This window comes from Molossus molossus, unplaced genomic scaffold (assembly GCF_014108415.1).
Source record: "Molossus molossus isolate mMolMol1 unplaced genomic scaffold, mMolMol1.p scaffold_m16_p_15, whole genome shotgun sequence".
Taxonomy (NCBI): Eukaryota; Metazoa; Chordata; class Mammalia; order Chiroptera; family Molossidae; genus Molossus; species Molossus molossus.
Genome location: NW_023425350.1, coordinates 60,931,132 through 60,952,575, shown reverse-complemented (window position 1 = coordinate 60,952,575; position 21,444 = coordinate 60,931,132).

The window sequence follows — 21,444 nt, the reverse complement described above, 5'->3', positions numbered from 1 at the left end:
AATTTCCAAATTGACATTGTCAGCCCTTTCCCCTCAAACGTCAAGTTTATGCAGGCGGTTGCATAGGAGACTTACTTGTGTGTGTTCTGCAGACAACTTCTTCAGAGCAGACTTCTCATTTCTACTCCCCTGCAGTCTCTTTTTCAGTTTGCATCACCAGCATCCAACAGTTCAGCCTAATTAGTAACCTGGGAATTATTCTTGACTCCAGTATAACTTTCAGATCCCTTGCTATTCAAGCACCCAGTTGAGACACTTCATTTTCACATCTATTTTTGCCTTGTTCCCGTTCTCCCATTTCTCTCCTGTAGACTACTGCTATGTTCTTCCAACTGGTTTTCCTGCCTTCAGCTCTTCCCACTTCAAATTAATCCTTAGCACGTCTTTCAGAGTTTTCTAAATTGCAAAGAATCTGTGTCATTCCCACAAGACAACACTTATGATCCTTGTCAAAATGTATCTGGTCCCTTCTACTTCTGCAGTCTCATTCAGGTCATTCTCTGTCTGGGAGTATATGTTCCATTAACATTCAAATTGCAGATAACTGTTCGATGGCACACTTCTTGCCTTTATTGTAATGACCCTCTGCCAACAAAACACTGTCTTTTCATACCCAACTCTCTCTCAAAAACCGCTCCCTACTCTTCATCTCTTTAGTTTAAAATTTTTAATGATCACATTAAGTGTCATTTCTTTTTGTTGACCCTAAAGTATTGCGTAGTTGTTCCCCACAGCACTCTGTATATATCTTTATTAAGGCCTCTTAAGATGCCAGTTATAAATCTACTTCCTTCATTAGACTGGGAAATATTCAAGGGCAGGCAAATGTTCATAACTCCAGGGTAAGAATAGAAAGTGGGTATAGAACTTTTAAAAACTATCCCAGCTTTCACTGTACAAAAACAACCTCTTATAAACTCTGAGCTGAAAATATGGAGAGGGTGTGAACATATCATTCATGCGTTCATGCATTCATTAATTTAACCAAAATATACCGACTACAAACCACTGTGTAGGGGCTAGGAATACAGTGATGAGAAATCATGCTTTATGTCCTCAAGAAGCTTATAGTTGAGCATAATGTTAATCTGCAAGATGTTGTACAATGAAATTTATAATTCTAGAATAAGTTTCACATATCAGTACAATAATTGGGGAAGATAGTATTGGTGATACTACAGAAAACCAAAGACCGAAAAGTCACAGTTAGCCAAGGGTCAAATACACCAAGATAAAGGATCCTAATGCAGACCCAATAATCAGGTGCAGAAATAAGTATCTGGGACTAGTGTCATGGAAAAACTTGAGAAGTTCAGGGCAAAAGGATACAGGGTAAATGACTAAAAAAATTTTTTTGCTGACATACATGACTTAACTTGATGGATGGCATAAAATGTGGGATGTAGGTGGTAGTAGTTTTGCAGATCCAGCAGATGACTTGCCACACTGTGTCCTGAGACAATCTTGCCTGCCCCCTACTTCAGTGAGACTTGTCTTCACTGAAAATGGGAGATTCTGGTCTCTGTTGTTTGCAGTATCTTTCTTACATGGTGCAGCTTTCTCCCAACAACCAGATTACTCTCTAGACACTGTCAATCCTGACTATATTGTTAAAATAAAAAACAAACAAAACCTTGGTTATCTCCTTCCAGTTCTGAGCCATTAGCAGGTTACGTAGCTTCTTCTATAGAATAACAATATCAGGAACCTCTTCTTTCTTAGGCTGAGTTACTATCAAGTTCCTTTGTTAGGAGCAAGATCGGGTAATCAAGAAGATAGAGTGAAGGGACTGGATCCAAGCTACCTGGATCTCCTGAAGAAAGCTATACCTCTGGCCTTTCGGGTCCTTTTTTGTTTTAATGTAATTAGGAATTCTCACAGTAATTCCTGTCTCACCCCCACGCCCAGATACATTCTAGTCTTCCTTAGAAGACCTTTCTTGTTTTATTGTCTTTGGAGAAGCTATTTCCTCCTATATATTTTTGTTTTTCTGCTCTGTTGGAGCTAGAAAATTTGAGCCTTATTATATTATATACATTTCTATAACACAACAAAAGTGGTACAAAAATAATTGGGAAATAATAAATAACCAGCAAAATAATCATGACTCCTGATTCCATTTTGATGTTTAGAGAGTCTGGGAAGTCTGGAAGTGACAGAATTCACTTATAGAAATATGCATTAAGTTCCTGTTATGTCCCTAATATTGTTAGAGTCTTGATTCCTGCTTCTGTGGACATTTTAGTCTGGTGGGCTCTGATCATCTGACTATAAAATACCTCTTATTTCTAGGTCATTCATGTTCAGGGGGCCACAAAGCAACCTACCATTGTAGGAATGAGTGCATTTCTGGGTTTATTGCTTGTTACTCTCTTGCCTTGATGCCCACAGTTTAGGCTTTTGTTGTTAAGATTTTTAATACCTGCATCAGTTAATTTGGTCATTCCCTACCTTCTGCATCCCATGTATAAAATAATTCAAACTGATACAAAGCACACGCTTTGTAGCAGTAGCAATACATATTAATATTCTGTCTGCCTAAGTAGGGTTGATAATCTCACTGCTGTGATTCCAGAATCTGATATACTTCAGAATGAACTAGAGCATCACAATGTGCAAAAGTCCGTAGCTCTTTGTCAGCCCTTGCTTGTCGATCTAACACATTCTCCCTTGGTTTTTTGCTGTGAACTTTAGTTCATTGTGAAAGCAGGAGTGTTGCCGTGGCTTATGCGGCTCGGCTGAGCATCATCCATGCACCCAAGGGTATGCCCAGAACCCAGGTTAGATCACTGGTCAGGGTGTGTGCTGGAGGCAGCCAATCATTGCTTTTCTCTGGCATTTATGTTTCTCTCTCTCCCCCTTCTTCTCTCTCTAGAATCAATAAAAATACATTTTAAAAAATAGATTAATTAATTAAAGTGAGAGTGCTTTCCTGAACTTTAGTTAATTTGCATAGGGCCCTAATACTCTTCCAAGCTCTTGCCAACTTTATCCGCAGGATAGCTATTGACCCTTCTCACATTCTCTCACACTCACTCACTAGAGTTCTCCTTTCAATGAACCTGTCTCCTGAAACACCACTATTCAGTCCATCACTGGTTTCCCAACCACCTGATTTCAGGTGCTCCCATGAATTGTAGTCCTGCTACTATGTTCAGACATATGCTCTGCATTTTGCCAAGACCTTGCATAACTCCAACAACAATTATGATGCACAGATGGTTCAAGGGTACATTGAGATTGTCATCTTGTCTTATTTCTTTTCACAGGACAGCAGAAAAATTCAGTATTAAGCAGTGGTACAATTAATTGAAATAATTTCCAGATATTTTTAATGCTAGAGAAAAAAAATAATGATCTGATTTAATCCTCCCCTGAGAAATTGTTCTATTGAGTTCATCCAAGTAACAGGGTGTGATTTTAATTATTATAATGGAATATAATTGTCACTAAACTGAGGAGTTAATTATTCTGAAAATAATAATGTCATTCTTTTACAAATAAAATCATACAAAAATGTATTTTCTGGTTTTGAGTGTTGAACCAGACCAGCACAGCCAATATATTTACTCATGGGGAAACTTAAGCAATAGTCACTTGTGATTCATCCAGTTTTCTCCCAAGAGTTGTATTTGCAATTTTAAACTTGAAATTAAATGAAGGCTACATTATTTTTCTGATGGGAAACACACAATTTGTACAGAAGTGCCTCAGAGTTGGCATTGGCTATCTATCTTAAACACCACCATTCTGATGGAGCATTGTTATGGGTCCCATTGAAACTTCCCTGTTTTTTGTCTTTTTTATTTCATAACTTGAAATCCATGGGATAATTTTCAGACAATACAGCAGAGACCCAAAGACATAAAATTATCAGACATTCAGTTACCCTCAAATGAAAGCCAAAATCGTATCCCCAGAGAAGAACAGTGAATATATTTTAGAGTTAAGATTGAATTAATGGCTACAGAGAATAATCTAAAAAGAGTCTTAGGGGGAAATATTTAGTAGCTTAATGCAACCTACATCTCTGGGAGGTAGGCATCATTCCATACCTCATTTCTAGGTTTCTTTGTGTTCATCTATCTTAACCTGCCCCACAACCATCAACATAAAACCACCCTCCCAAAGGTCCTATTCTGGGGCCTAGGGCCCCTTTGCCTCCAATGTTAACAGCTTAATGAGTCTATTCTCTCATGGGGCTTGCCCTCTGAGCACTCGAATTCATTAGAACCATCAGCAAGACTTGCTATCATGAAAGGCTTGTGACTTAAAATTACCCATCAATTACCAGATAATTATGATAAAATCAAGATCATTTGAAACTGGCCCCAACAAATTTCATCAACAAATGATCTTCCTCAGACACCAGAGAGATAAATGGAGTGAGATTTAAGCTTTAGACGAAGAAAGAGTCAAAGATTGAGTGAATGTAAAATTCTGGCCAGCCTCTAATATTAGTATTTGCTATTGTTGCAAAAAGGCCACAGGCTCAGAATTTAAAAAAACAAGATGCTACTGTTTCTCAGAACTGTAGGGTGGGAAGGAATAAGGGTTTAGGGACAACTAAATACCATGTCATAAACACACTGACATTATACACTTTCTTTCATACCTGATTATATTCTAATATTTGCCTAGTGTTAAGCATGAAGTAAAACCCTTGTGACACTTAGGTGGCCAAGATAAGAAAATGCAACACTCAACAGGGCAGTGTGAGTGACCAGAGAAGAGGAAATGCAGGGAGAGCTGTATCATGGTAACACAGCAAGTACAATATTTTAAGAAAGAAGGAAAGATCAATGATATCAAATGTTGTTCAGAATTAAATGAACTAAGGATAGAAACATTCTCATTGAATTCAACCTATATGTCACTGGTGACTTTAACAAGACCTGATTTAGTAGAAAGATGACAATAGAAACCAGATTAGAAGGGTAAGGAGCATAAACTGACTAATATAGATAGTTGGGAAAATAAAAGACATGGGGGGGGGGAAAGAAAGATGAAACCTTTGCTTGTTTTTGTTTTTATATCACTTAGGAGGGACTTACCTGTGCAAAAAAAATAACAGCTCAGCTGAGAGGAAGCGGTTGCATGTACAAAGAAAGCGAAAGGGTTAAGCAGAAGAGTATGGTCTCTGAGCAGGCTAGGGTTCCTGGGAACAAAACAGAGATGAGGGTTGGCCCTAGAGTAGAGGAGGGGCGAATCTTGGCTCCATCATTAACTCCTACGGAGAGCCCCAGAGGTCAGTAATTCTGTTCCTTCAGGGAGACCTGCTTCCCTCTTCCTGAAATAACAGCAGCATATTCAAGTTTTATTCCTAGGAGGCTTTTTCCAATTTGAGATGGGAATTGCATTATTTTCATAGTGATGAGAAACCTGAAACTCCACCTGCTGCCAGATAGGAGGGCAAACTTGAGACAGCCCTGAGAGTGTGCAGCACATTCCCTGTGGAATGTCCCTAAGCACCAGTGACAGCTCGTGTCTACGCTGCTTACATATCCTTATCCTGAGGACATGAGCCTGGGTTACTTAATGGAGACTAGAGAACAACAAGGCTGAGATATATTCTAAGCGTTGCTTCTTACATTCATAATGGGGGTGGGTGGATAAAAAGGGGAAATGAAATATTTCCCCCCCTATTAATAGTCCATGTCACACCTTTGTCACAATTAATGGCCTTGGGGAGGTTACCCCAAAGACCATGGGAGTCCCACAAGAATAAAATAAGCTAAAGAAAGAAGAGCCTACTGGTAGCCTAGAACAGTGGTCCAGAAATAAAACTAAGCACAAAGGCAAATCTTGCACAGCCCTGTTTTTGTAAACAAAGTTATATTGAAACACAGCCATGCCCATTAATGTATTCTCCACAGTTGCATTTGTGATACAGTAACAGAGGTGAATAATTGTGACAGAGACCATAGGCTCTCTTAAGACTAACATATTTATCCAGCCCTTCTTTTCATCAAAAGTTGGAAGACCCCTGGCCTTGAAGGGGAGATTGATGTGATGCCCAAGGCTATTCCAGAGAAAAATTCCTACTTTGCCATTGAGAAGAGGATTCAAGACAGGTGTCTTGATCAGAATTTGTAGGTGTTCAAATGTTATGTCTCTTCTATTAAAGGACTGAATGTCTGAAAGAACCTGAGTTATGGGAATAAGGCAAAATCCAAGAATTAATACAAAAATGCAAGTCAAAACTAGAAGCAGCATAAGAATGGACCAGAGTCACTTACAAGAGTCTGGTGGCAAAGATCCTAAGGCAGAAGCACCTGGGCAGAGGGAGACAGTCACTGTGTTGAAACAGGCAGGCACCTAGGATCCCTAGGAGCTGTGAATTCTTCATAAATTAAAAAGATAAAACATGGTCTGGACTTTATTAATATTAGTGATAATAGCTAACATTTGTTGAGAGCTTAGTATGTGCACAGTTCTTTACATGAATTTTTAAAATTTAATCCTCACAGCAATTCTATAAGGTATGTTCCAATTTAATTGTCATTTTACGGATGAATAAGCAGAAGGTTGGAGAACTTAATTTGCCCAAGGTCATATAACAAGTAGCTGAGCCAGAATGTGAATCTAGGCTGAGTTCAAAGTCCATACTCCTAACAAACTTCTTAAGTATGTCATAGGAAAACGTTTAATATAATTGCCGTACCAGGAAAAAAACAAACATTTAAATAAGAACTGTAACTAGATAAACTTAACTTACAGAGTGAACTCTTTATTTAATGCATGTAACTAAGTTAACTCTATTAAAACTAAAGTGTTATTTTTTACATTTCAGTATTGTGTTATTCTTTGGCATACCACTGTTTGTCTTGGGGAAGATATCATTTTGGAGATAGTATTAAAGAAGAACATGGACTCAAACTAAAAGCAGAACAAAATATAATCTGGATATTATTTAGAGGATTGTGAATTCTTAGAAGCAGAACTGATTAGAGAAACATATTGTGACAAAGCTTCACTCATGTTGGCCAACTGGAGTCTGAAAGGACCCCAAAGAGTTTCTCCTTTGAGTTAAAGATTATTTCCATAAAGGGAGTTACAATTTGAGGACCTTCCATTCTATTACATTAGTTGAGGCTGAGGATTGTTTTAAAATTTATTGATGTAGGGTTGACAAATAAAATAGTAAGATATTTAAAGAGTACAATGTCATGGTTTAATATATGTGTATATTCTGAAAAGATTCCCACTACCAAGTGAATTGACACATCCATCACCTCACATATTTACTTTGTTTTTTTTAGTGTGTGAGTGTTAATACTTAAATTCTAGTCTCTCAGCAAATTTCAGTTATACACTACAGTGTTCTCAACTATACTTACCACATTATAATTAAATTCTCAGACCTTATTCATCTTATAACTAAAAGTTTATGTACCCTTTTACCAACTTCTCCCTAAAATTCCCCCTACCCTCCAACCACACACAATCACCATTTTATTTCCTGTTTCTGAGTTCAACATTGTTTTTTATATTCTACATATGAGATCATACAGTATGTGTCTTTCTCTGACTTATTTTATTCAAGGTCCATCCATCTTGTTGCAAATTACAGAGTTTCCTCATTTATTATGGCTAAATGATATTCCATTGTATATGGAATAATATCTCATAACTTCTGTAATTTTTTTCCTTTATTGATTTTAGAGAGAAAGGAAGAAAGAGGAAGAGAGAAATATGGATGAGCGAGAACATCGATTAGCTGCCTCCTGCATGCCCCTTACTGGGGATTTGGCCCACAACCTGGGCATGTGCTCTGCTCAGTAATTGAACTGGTGACCTCTTGGTGCATGGGTAGATGCTCAACCACTGAGCCACCCGGCTGGGCTCTCATAACTTCTTTATCCATTTATTCATAATATACACTTAGGTTGTTTCCATGTCTTGGCTATTGTAAACAAAACTACTATGAACATGGGGGTGCAGATATCTTTCCAACTTAGTGTTTTTGTTTCCATTGGGTATATTCCCAGAAGTGGATTGCTGTATTACATAGCAGTTTTATTATTAATTTTTTGAGGATCTTCCATACTGTTTCCCATAGTTGCTGTAGTAATTTTCTTCACATCCTCACCAGCATTTATCTTTTGACTTTTGATGATTGCTATTTTAATAGACATTAGGTAATATCTCACTGTGGTTTTAATTTGCATTTCCCTAATGACTAATGATGTTGAGCATCTTTTTATATATGTTGGCCTTTTGGATATCTTTTTTGAAAAACTGTCTATTCAGATGTTCCTTGCTCACTTTTTAATTGAGCACTTTTCTTTAGTTGTATAACTTATGTATATTATATTACTAACCCCTTATCAGAGACATGCTTTGCAAGTTTTTTATTTTTTTTACCATTTGATAATTTGTCTTTTCACTCTCATGCTTTCCTTTGCTGTGCAGATAAGTTTTTTCGTTTGATGTAGTTTCACTTGTTTATTTTTATTTTGTTGCTTGTGCTTTGTATCATCTCCCAAAAAATAATTACCAAGGCTTATGTCAAGGAGCTTGATATCTGTTTTTTTTTTGTTGTTGTTTTTTGTTTTTAGTAGTTTTATGATTTCAGGTCTCACATTTATTTATTTTATTTTATTTTATTTTATTATTTTTTTTAATAAATTTTTTATTTTTATTTTTATTTTTTTGCAGATATTTTACCTATTTTACCCCATTGGCACCCACCACCCCACCCCACCTCCGCCCCATCCCCAGCTTAGTTGCCCATGTCCATTGGTCATGCATACATGCATATAAGTTCTGTGGTTTATCTCTTCCCACCCCCCCCCTCTTCTGAGGGATGTCAGTCTGTGCCCTACTTCCATGTTTCTGGGTCTACTGTATTCCTCAACTGTTATGTTTATTATATTCCGTATATAAGTGAGATCATGTGGTATTTGTCTTTTTCTGCTTGGCTTCTTTCACTTAGGATAATACTTTCCAGGTCCCTCCATGTCGTCTCAAAGGATAAGAGATCTTTCTTTCTTACCGCTGCATAGTACTCCATTGTGTATATGTACCACAGCTTTTTACCCATTCGTCTACTGATGGACACTTGGGCTGTTTCCAGATCTTAGCTATTGTAAATATTGCTGCTATGAACATGGGGTACATATATTCTTCCTGATTGGTGTTTCAGTCTTCTTAAGGTATATTTCTAGCAGTGGGATCAATGGGTCAAATGGAACTTCAATTTTTAATTTTTTGAGGTAACACCATATTGTTTTCCATAGCGGCTGCACCAGTCTGCATTCCCACCAGCAGTGTATTAGAGTCCCCTTTTCTCCACACCCTCGGCAACACTTGTGTTTGATGATTTGTTGATGGCGGCCATTCCGACAGGTGTGAGGTGATACCTCATTGTTGTTTTAATTTGCATCTCTCCAATGATTAGTGATGTTGAGCATTTCTTCATATGTCTTTTGGCCATTTGTATGTTCTGTTTGGAGAGGTGTCTATTCAGCTCCTCTGTGCATTTTTTAATTGGGTTCTTTGTCTTCCTTTTGTGGAGTTGTATGAGCACTCTCTATATATTGGAAATTAACCCCTTATCTGATACATCATTGTCAATGATGTTCTCCCATACAGTGGGTTGCCTTTCCATTTTGATGATTGTTTCTTTTGCTGTGCAGAAGCTTTTTAGTTTGGTGTAGTCCCATGTGTTCATTTTCTCCGTTGTTTGTCTTAGGTAATGTGTCAGTGAAAATTCTGCTCCGTATGATTTCCGAAATTTTGTTGCCTACATTTTCTTCTAGAATTTTTATGGATTCACGGGTCACATTTACGTCTTTTATCCATTTTGAGTTTATTTTTGTGTATGGTGTAAGTTGATGGTCTAGTTTGATTTTTTTGCATGTAGCTGTCCAATTTTCCCAACACCATTTATTAAAGAGGCTGTCTTTACTCCACTGTATCTTCTTACCTCCTTTGTCAAATATTAATTGAGCGTATAGCCTTGGGTCCATTTCTGGATTTTCAGTTCTGTTCCACTGGTCTATATGCCTGTTCTTGTGCCAGTACCAGGCTGTTTTGGTTAGTCACTTTGTAGTATAACCTGATATCTGGTATTGTGATCCCACCTACTTTGTTCTTCTTTTTCAAGATTGCTGTGGCTATTCAGGGTCTTTTTTGGTTCCATATGAACTTTTGAAGTATTTGTTCTAGTTCTATGAAATATGTCGTTGGTATTTTGATGGGGATTGCATTGAATCTATAGATTGCTTTGGGTAGTATGGACATTTTAATGATGTTAATTCTTCCAATCCATGAACAGGGTATGTGCTTCCACTTTTTTATATCTTCCTCTATATCTTTTTTCAACGACCTGTAGTTTTCTGCAAATAGGTCCTTTACTTCTTTGGTTAAGTTTATTCCTAGGTATCATAATTTTTTTGGCGTGATGGTAAATGGGATTGTTTTTTCCGTTTCTCTTTCTGTGAGTTCATCATTGGTGTACAAGAATGCCGTCGATTTCTTGACATTAATTTTGTATCCTGCTACTTTGCCAAATTCATTTATTAAGTCTAGTATATTTTTGATGGAGTCTTTAGGGTTTTCTATGTATAATATCATGTCATCTGCAAATAATGACAATTTCACTTCCTCCTTTCCAATTTGGATCCCTTTTATTTTTTCTTCATGTCTGATTGCTGTGGCTAAGACTTCCAGTACAATGTTAAATAAGAGTGGTGAAAGTGGACATCCCTGTCTTGTTCCTGTTCTTAATGGAAATGTTTTTGGTTTCTGCCCACTGAGTATGATGTTGGCTGTAGGTCTTCATATATGGCCTTTATTATGTCGAGATATGATCCCTCTATTCCTACATTGCTGAGCGTTTTTATCAGAAATGGATGCTGGATTTTGTCGAATACTTTTTCAGCATCTATTGATATGATCATGTGGTTTTTATTCTTCATTTTGTTTATGTGGTGTATCACGTTTATTGATTTGCGAATATTGTACCAGTCTTGCATCCCTGGAATGAATCCCTCTTGGTCATGGCGAATAATTTTTTTGATGTATTTCTGGATCCGATTTGCTAATATTTTGTTCAGGATTTTGGCATCTATGTTCATCAGGGATATTGGCCTATAGTTTTCTTTCGTTATAGTGTCTTTTTCTGGTTTTGGAATTAGAATTATGCTGGCCTCGCCCTGGCCAGTTTGACTCAGCGGTTAGAGCGTCAGCCTGCTGTCCGGAGAGACCCGGGTTCGGTTCCCGCTAAGGGCACGTACTTCGGTTGCAGTTTGTCCCTGGCCCTGGTTGGTCGTGCGGGTGGCAGCCACTCGATGTGTCCCTTCACGTCCATGTTCTCTCTCTCTCTCCCTTCCTCTCTCTCCCTCCCACTCTATCTGTACAAAAAATAGAAAAACATCCTCGGGTGAAGATAAAAAAAAAAAAAAAAAAAAGAATTATGCTGGCCTCATAGAACGTGTTTGGAAGTCTTCCTTCTTCTTGAATTTTTTGAACTAGTTTGAGGAGAATGGGTGTTAGTTCTTTTTTGAATGTTCGGTAAAACTCCCCCGTGAAGCCATCTGGGCCTGGGCTTTTGTTTGCTGGGAGATTCTTGATTACCTCTTCAATATCCTTAGTTGTTATTGGTCTGTTCAAGTTTTCTATCTCTTCTGGGAATAGTTTTGGGAGACTGTGTGTTTCTAGAAATTTGTCCATTTCGCTTAGATTTTCGAATTTGTTGCCATATAGTTGTTCATAGTAGTTGTTAACGATCTTTTGTATTTCTGTGGTGTTGGTTGTTACTTCTCCTCTTTCATTTCTGATTTTGTGTATTTGGGTTCTCTCTCTTTGTTTCTTGGTGAGTCTAGCTAAGGGTCCATCAATCTTGTTTATCTTTTCGAAAAACCAGCTCTTTGTTTCATTGATCCTTTGAATTGTTTTTTTGGTCTCTATGTCATTTATTTCTGCTCTGAACTTTACTATTTCCTTCCTTCTACTTGCTCTGGGGTTTTCTTTTTGTTTGCCTTCTAATTCTTTAAGTTGTGAGGTTAGACAGTTAATTAGAAATTTTTCTTGGTTTTTGAGGTAGGCCTGTAGTGCTATGAACTTCCCTCTCATAACTGCTTTTGCTGCATCCCATAGATTTTGTGTTGTTTGTTCATTTTCATTGGTTTCCAGGAAGTTTTTAATTTCTTCCTTGATCTCCTCGGTGACCCATTCATTGTTTAATAACATGCTATTTAGCCTCCATGTGTTGAAATGTTTTTGCATATTCTTGTTGCAATTGATTTCTAGTTTCATGCCATTGTGATCTGAGAAGATGCTTGCTATGATTTCAATCTTCTTGAACTTGTAGAGATTTAGTTTGTGTCCTATCATGTGGTCTATCTTTGAGAATGTCCCATGTGTACTTGAGAAGAATGTGTATTCTGTAGTTTTGGGGTGTAATTCTCTGTAGATATCTATTAAATCCATTTGGTCTAGTGCTTCATTTAGAGTCTCTGTTTCCTTGCTAATTTTTTTTTTTTTGCCTAGAGGATCTATCCAGTGCTGTCAACGGGGTGTTGAAGTCCCCTGTTATGATTGTATTGTTGTTGATTTCTCCTTGGAAGTCCTCCTTAAGATTTTTAATATATTTTGGTGCCCCTGTATTGGGTGCATATGTATTTATCAAGGTTATATCTTCCTGTTGGATAGATCCTTTCAATATTATATAGTGGCCTTCTTTGTCTCTAGTTATGGTCTTCATTTTGAAATCTATTTTATCAGATATGAGAATTGCTACCCCAGCTATTTTTTGCTTTCCATTTGCTTGGAAAATTTTTTTCCATCCCTTCACTTTCAACCTATGTGAGTCTTTTGTTGAGAGGTGAGTCTCTTGTAAACAACATATCTTACCCAATCAGCTACTGTGTCGTTTTATGGGAGCATTCAATCCATTTATGTTTAACGTGATTATTGATATGTACTTATTTATTGCCATTTTTGTTTAGTGTGGTTCTATTTTTCTTCCCATTTCTCCTGCTAATTACAGCAGTCCTTTTAACATTTTTTTGCAGTGCTGGTTTGGTGCTAATGTATTCCCTTAGCCTTTTTTTTGTCTGGGAAGCTCTTTATTTCATCTTCTATTTTGAATGATAGCCTTGCTGGGTAGAGTAGTCTTGGATTCAGATTCTTGTTTTTCATGACTTTGATTACTTCATGCCATTCTCTTCTGGCCTGTAGTGTTTCTTGTGAGAAGTCAGCTGAGAACCTTATGGGGTTCTCTTTGTAGGTAACCTGTTGCTTATCTCTTGCTGCTTTTAGGATTCTCTCTTTGTCTTTAATTTGTGGCATTTTAATTACTATGTGTCTTGGTGTGGGCCTGTTTGGGTTCTTCTTACTTGGGACTCTCTGTGCTTCTTGAACTTGAATGCCTTCTTCCTTCACCAAATTAGGGAAGTTTTCTGTCACTATTTTTTTGAATATATTCTCTATCCCTTGCTCATTTTCTTCTTCTTCGGGGACTCCTATGATGCGAATATTATTACGTTTCCAGTTGTCCCATAGTTCTCTTAAGCTGTCTTCCTGTTTTTTAATCGTTTTTTCCTTTTGTTTTTCTGATTGGTTGATTTTGTCTACCCTGTCTTCTAATTCACTGATCCGGTCCTCAGCTTCCTCTACTCTGCTTTTTAAACCTTCCAATGTGTTTTTCATTTCTGATATGTCATTTTTTATCTCTTCTTGATGGTTTTTAATTTCCAATTGGCTTATTTTCAGTGTCTCTATGTCCTTACTCATGCTGTTCAGCTTCCTCAAGATCATGGCTCTGAATTCTAGCTCTATTAACATGCCTAATTGCTCCACATTGATCTCATCTTTGGTGGAGGTCTCTTGCTCTTTCATTTGGCTTCTGTTTCTGTGTTTCACCATTTTGGCTATCACTGTGGGCTTTGGAGCCTGTCAAGTTTTCCCTGTGGGTGTTGGTGTTCTGCTGTTTGTGGCTCCCTCTCCTGTGTTTAGATGAGCGAGGGAGGACCCACGTTGATCACCACTGTCAAGTCTTACTTTCCTGGTTAAAGTTGCCAGCCCAGGAAAGGTACTGTTATCCTCTAGCTTTTTGCCTGGAGGCTAGCAGTCTAGGTTACTTGATGAGTTTTGGGTTGTCAGTTGATTGAAAAGCTCCCTCAGGTGCTTAGCACAAGGAGATTTCCTGAGGGTGGGGCAGATGCTGGTTGTTAATAAGCCTCAATTAGCACTTCAATGGCCCACAGGGTGGGGTTGGATCTCCAAGGGAGTGGCTGCTGCCTCTCCCCAGAGCCCTGGGAAGGAGCAATATGCCCACTGTCCTGGGTGGCTGCACTCAGCCAAAGCTCTGAATGCCCTCCAAATCCCAAGTGTCCCGACACAGTTCCAGTCCAGTCTGCCCACCCTCTGCTGGAGCCCAAGGTGAGTGGCTGAGGCTGTTTCAGCCTCTGTCCTGGCTCTGCGCTGTGGAGCCGCCTGGGAGTGTGACCCAAGGGCGCTGCTCCCAGCTAAGGCCGCTGCGAGCTGCCTACCATGGGCTCCCAACCCCCGTCTCGCGCCTTCGCAAGCCTACCAGGATCAAGTCAGTGTCCCTCCTTGTATGGTCCTAGCAAGCTGCTTTTCTGTTGGTTTTTCCCATCGATTTGTCTGTGTTATAGTTGTAATTCCAGTTTGGTCCTCGGAGACGGTCTGTGTAGCTTCCGTTCACTCCGCCGCCATTTTTCTGTTCTCTCAGGTCTCACATTTAAATCCTTAATTCATTTTGAGTTAATTTCCTGTAATAGGTATAAGAGTAGAGGTTCAGTTTCATTCTTTCACATGTGAATATTAGTTATTCAAGCACTCATTAGTTAAGAGTGTTGTTTTCCATTGAGTGTTTTTGGCTTCCTTGTCAGATATTACTTAACCACAATCACTTGAATTTATTTCTGAGCTCTTGATTATGTTCCAATTGTATACTTGTCTATATCAATGCCAATATCATATTGTTTTGATTATAATAACTTTATAATATAACTTGAAGTCAGGGAATATGATGCCTTCTGCTTTGATCTTTTTTCCTCAGGATTTCTCTGACTATTCAGTTTTTGTGGTTCCATATAAATTTAGGAGTTCTTTTAGTACTTCTGTAAGAAATAACTTTGGAACTTTGATAGAAATTGCAATGAATCTATACATGGCTTTTTTTAGTTTGACATTTTGTCAATATTAATTCTTCCAATTAATGAGCATGGGATACTCTGGGATACTCTTCCATTTATTTGTGTTTTATTCAATTTCTTTAATTAATGTCCTGTATTTTCACAGTAAAGATTTTTAAAATTTTTTTTGTTTTTAGAGAGGGAGAAAGAAAGAGGGAGGCAGAAAGAAACATCAATGTGAGAGGGAAACATCAATCACCATGCTCTCCCATTGGGGATCGAGCCTGCAACCTGGGTATGTGTCCTGACCAGGAATTAAACCAGGACCTCTCAGTCCATGGGACAATGCTCAGTCCACTGAACTACACTGGCCAAGCCACAGTAGAGATGTTTTATCTTCTTGGTTAAAATTAATTTCAAGCATATTATTATTTTTTGATGCTATTGTATATGTAATCAATTTTTTTCAGTAAATACATTGTTTTGTGAGTAGATATGCTACTGATTTTTGTATGTTAATTTTGTATTCTGCAACTTAAATGAATTCATTCATTAGTTCTAACTTTTTTGGTTGTGTTTTTAAGATTTTTTATGTATGAAATTATCTCACCTGCACAATTTACTTTCTTTTAAATTCTGATATATACATATATATCTATACATATAGATAGATATATCTATATATGTATAGATAGATATATCTATCTTTATGTATAGATATAGATATGTGTGTGTGTGTGTATATATATATAGTGTGTGTGTGTGTGTGTGTGTGTGTATATATATATATATAAAAAGAGAGAGAGAAAGAGAGAGCGCACACCTAATTTCTCTATCTAGGAATTCGAGTAAATTTTTTTTTTATCCTCACCCCAGGACATTTTTGCATTTATCTTCAGAGCAGGGGGGAAAAAGAGAGGGGGGAAGAGAGAAACATCAATGTGAGAGAGACACGTCCACTGGTTGCCACATACACACGACCCCAACTTGGGCCAGGGACAAACTACAACTGAGGTATGTGCCCTTAACGGGAACTGAACCTGGAACTCTCTAACCACTGAGCAAAACTCGCCAGGGATCGAGTACAATTTTAAATATGAGTAGTAAGAGTGGGCACTCTATTCTTGTTCTTAGTCTTAGAGGGAAAGCTTTTAACCTTTCATCATGAAATATGAGATTAGCTGCAGGGTTGCCATTTGTGGCCTTTAAATATTGATATATTTCTTCTATGATTTTGCTGAGAGTTTTTAATCATGACGAATTTTGTCAAATGCTTTTCTGTATGTATTGAGATTATGATGTGATTTAAAAAAATTTATTTTATTAATGAAATAAAAATGAATGATTTTCATATGTTGAACCTTCCTTGCATTTTAGGGACAAATTTCACTTTATTATGGTGGATGAATCTTTCAGTATGCTGCTGAATTTGGTTTGCTAGTATTTAATTGAGAATTGTGGCATCTATATTAATCAGGACTATTAGCCTGTAGGTTTGTTTTCTAGCAGTGTTCTTTTCTAGCTTGGGTGTCTGGATATAGCTGTCCACATATAATGAATTTAGGGTGTTCCCATCTCTTTGATTTTTTTGGAAGAGTTTGAGAAGTATTGGCATTATTTTTTAGATGTTTGATAAAATTTACTAGTGAAACCATCTGGTATTAGAATTTTCTTCACTGCAAGTTTTTGTTTATTTTTTATTACTGATTCAGTTTCCTTAATAGTAATTGGTCTGTTGAATTTTTCTTTCTTGTCAGTCTTGGTAAATTGCATGTTTCTAAGATTTTTTTCATTTCTTCTAGGTTTGCCAGCTTGTTACAATATAACTGTTCATAGTAGCCTCTTAGGATCTTTTGCATTTTTGTGGTATCAACTGTACTGTCTCCTTTTTTATTTATAATGTTCTTGATTTGACTTGTCTTGCTTGGCCAGTTTAGCTAAGAGATTGCCAATTTTGTTTACTTAAAAGAAAAGAAAAACTCTTATTTTGGTTAATCTTTTATATTGTTTGTTTCCTATTTAATCTATTTCATCTCTAATTATTGTGATTTCCTTTTCTCTGCCAACTTTGGGCTCAGTTTGTTATTTTTGTAGTTTCTTAAGTCACAGAGTTAGGTGGTTGTGGGAGATCTTTGTTGCTTCTTAATGTAGGTGTTTATTGCTATGAACTACCCTCTTAGAACTGCTTTTGCTTTATCTTGTATGTTGTGATATTTTGTGTTTTCATTTTAATTTGCCTCAAGAAATGTTTATTTTTCATTTCATTTCTTCTTTGATCCATTGGTTGTTCAGGAGAGTGGTTTTATTTTTATGTGTTCAGGTTTTTTTATGTTTTCTCTTGTTATTGATTTATAGTTTTATGCCATTGTGGTCAGAGAAGATACTTGGTATGATTTCAATCTTCTTAAATTTGCTAAGACTTGTTTTGTGGCCTAACATATGATCTATCTTATAAAATGTTCCATGTGTTCTTGAGATAAACATGTATTTGGCTGTTGAATAGAATGTTCTGTATATATCTGTTAGGTCAGCATGGTTTATGTATGTTATTAAGTTAACTGTTTCCGTACTGATTCTCTTGCTGAATGACCCACCCATGTAGAGAGTGGATTATAAACTCCCCAACTCTTATTATATGGCAGTTAATTTGTCATTTTAGCTATGGTTATATTTGCTTTATATAGTTAGTTGCTCCATTGTCAGGGAAATAAATATCTTCAATTCTTATATCTTCTTGATAAATTGACCCCTTTCTCATTATGTAATAAAGTTTTTTGTACCTTTAACCATTTTTACTTGAAAGTCTATTTTGTCTAATATTAGTATAATAATTCCTGCTTTTTTTCTCAATTACTATTTGCTTGAAATGATTTTATTTGTCCTTTCATGCTCAGGTGTATTTTTAAAGCTGTATCTCTCACAAGCAGTATATCATTAGATTATTATTTTTTTTAAATCTAGACATTCTGTCTTTTGATTAGCAAACAACTTTAATATATTTATATTTAAAGTAATTATTCCCAGAGATGTGGAAGTAGGGTACAGACTGACAACCCACAGAAGAGAGGGTGGTGGGGGAAGGGAAGAGATAAACTACAGAACTTATATGCATGTATGCATAACCAATGGACATGAACAACAAAGCCGGAGACAGGGTGGGGAGTGGGGAGGAGGGTGTCAATGGGGAAAAAAAGGATAAAAATAAATAAATAAATAAAAATGAAAGGTGCTCCAAAATAAAAATAATAATCAAGTAATTATTAGTAGGTAAGTACTCATGCTTGCCTTTAAAAATTATTTTCTGATTGTTTTATAAACTCATGTTTGCTTGTTTTATATTCTTTTTTGTGTGTGTGTTTTAATATCTTTTAGTATCAGTATTTGACTTCTTTATCATGTTATTTTGTGTGACTGTGATAGGATTTTCCTTTTTGTTTACCTTAATTGTAACATAAATAACTTAAAATTATAACCCCCTATTTTAAGCTGATTACAACTTAAATAGAATTCCAAAACTTTACATGTTTACCCCACACACACACATTTTAAGTTATTGCTATTACAATTTATATAGATTATATATTTTTTAACTAATAACATTATTTTAGTTTTGCTTATGTTTACTCATTTCACTTTTAAACTAGAGTTGTAAATAAATTTGCATCACCATTTCCAAATTAAAGGACTTAACACTGAGTACATAGTTATAATTTCCAGTGAGTTTTAGGGTACCTTTTTATGTTTTTATTATGTTAACGAGCATAATTTACTTCCATTCAAATAATCCCCTTAAGAATTTCTTGTAAAACAGGTCTAGAAAGAATAATATCCCTTAGCTTTGGTTTAGAAGATTTTTTATCCTTCCTTTATTTATGAAAGGCAGCTTCACCAGGTATGGTATCTTTAGCTGATGGTGTTTTTCTTTCAAAATTTTGAATACTTCAACCCATTCTCTTCTATTCTGAAAATCTTCTCTTAAAAAATCTGTTGATAGCCCTGGCCGGTTTGGCTCAGTGGTTAGAGCGTCGGCCTGCGGTCCTGAGAGACCTGGGTTCCGGTTCCCGCTAAGGGCACGTACCTCGGTTGCAGTTTGTCCCCGGCCCTGGTCGGTTGTGCGGGTGGCAGCCACTCGATGTGTCCCTTTCACGTCGATGTTTCTCTCTCTCTTTCTGTTCCTCCCCCCCCCCCCCCACCTGAACAGAAAATGGAAAAATGTCCTCGGGTGAGGATAAAAAAAACAAAAAAAAAAATCTGTTGATAATCCTGGGGCAGGGGGTAGGGTTCACTTTTATGTAACTTCTCTCTTTTCCCTTGCTACTTTTATTTATTTACTTATTTTTTAGTCTTTGAGTTTTGACAATTTAATTATAACCTGTCTCAATGTAGCTCCATTCAGGTTCAATCTATGTGAAGTCTTTTGGATCTCATGGATCTGCAAGTCCATTTCTCTCCATGGGTTTCAAAAGTTTTTAGTTATTATGAATTTAAATATACTTTTTTACCCTTTCTGCTTTTCTTCTCCTCCTGGAGTTCTCATAATATTAATATTTTTGTCTCATAAGACTCATAGTTGTTCTTTACTTTTTTTTATTCTTTTGTTGTTGTTGTTCTTCTTCTTACTGGATAATTTTTAATTTTCTATCCTGCAGGTTGCTGATTTGTTCTTCTGCATGGCTGACTCTGATTTTGAAACACTCTATTGAATTCTTAGTTCAATTATTGTATTTTTTACCTCTAGATTTTGTTTTTCATATATTTATTGCTTTGTTGATCTTATTTTGTTCATGTATTGTTTTCCTCATTTGTTATGTTGTCTGTGTTCTTGTAGTTTAAACTTCATTAAGAGGATTATTCTAAATTCTTTGATAGTTTACATACAGATCTCCATTTTTTTTAAGATTACTCATTAGAGCTTTAGTAGTTCCTTTGTGTTAAATTTATTGAGTGTGTGTGTGTGTGTGTGTGTGTGTGTGTGTGTGTGATGGCTAATTCTTAACATTGGTTTCTATGCATTTGAGTAATTGAGATTCTCTACCAGATTTTACAGATTTGATTTGGTAGAGACAGATCTTTATCAACCAGGTCAGTTTGGGTTTCTGGGCATGTTTGCTGGTGATGTTCTTGAGAAGGTGGGGCCTACTACTAGGGTCTGTTTTAGGGTGAGACAACTGCTTGAGTTCTGAGGTTAGGGATGTGGAGGGTGTGTCAGTGGCTGACAAAGCTGGATAGGAGTGCTGGCTTGCTTTCCTACACAAATGAGAATGTGAGATAAGCTCCAAGGTTGTCTGTATTCTCTGTTCAGCCTTATTAGATGGTCAGGACAGGATACTACACTCAGTTGTAGATGAGGCTATGAGTTAGTTTCCCTACCAGTGCAATTAGTACAAGACCCAGAATTTGTACAACTCATTGTTTGGGCAACTGCATCAGACCTGAGTGTGCACCAGATTCCCTGGTCAGGGGAGGCAACCAATTTTTCTCTGCAGGTGAGGAAAGCCACAAACTGTGCCTTCTGTTCAAGTGTCACTATAAGCAGGGCTGTTGAATGGGCTTTGCAGTTTCTTGTTGCTCTCATTAAGTTCCCTTGTCAGGTAGGGTAGAGGCTGTACTCAGCAGTAATCTGGGCTATTAGTTAGTTTCCCTTCCCTGGGCACAGTAGAAGAAGCAGCTTTAAGGCCAATAAAGCTATCTTAACTCAAGATGACCTGTACCCCAAGTTTCCTGGCAGAATAGGTCCACTGGTTTTGCTCTGTAACTATTATCTCTGCCTGATCTTCTCTTTCCTAGAGCACCACTGAGCCATACAGCTTCTAGGTGTTCTCACCAACCCTAATGCTCAGATGGGGAAAGGAGTCAAACAGTTAGGTGGAGCTGTGTCTCAACTTCTTTGCCTGAGTAGGAAGGGGAGGTGCCGCTCCAGTCCACTCTCAATTTCTGAAACAACTTTCTGGTTGGAAAAAGTTAATTCTCCTGCCTGTGCTTATTGAAGGATCCCTCTCCACTGGAAATGGCTTGCTCAGGTGGGCAATTAGTTCTGCCCACCTGCCTCTCAGCTTGAGCTTTGCTGAGCTTATACAGCTTCCAGGTATAACCACCAGACCCTTTGGTCAGATGTGGTTGGGAGAAATTCTCCACAGCTCATGGGGCTGTGAGTTAGCTCTTCCCTGGCTGTGGGAAAACCAAATTTTAGAGCTAGCAAAATTCCTTTTTTGAAGATTCAAGTCAGATAATACTGTGCCCTGTCGAGTCCCCTGATCGGAGTATACCACCAACTGAGTTCTACAGATGAACCAAGCCTCTGGTTGGGATTACTACTTGGGCTGCACAGGTATAA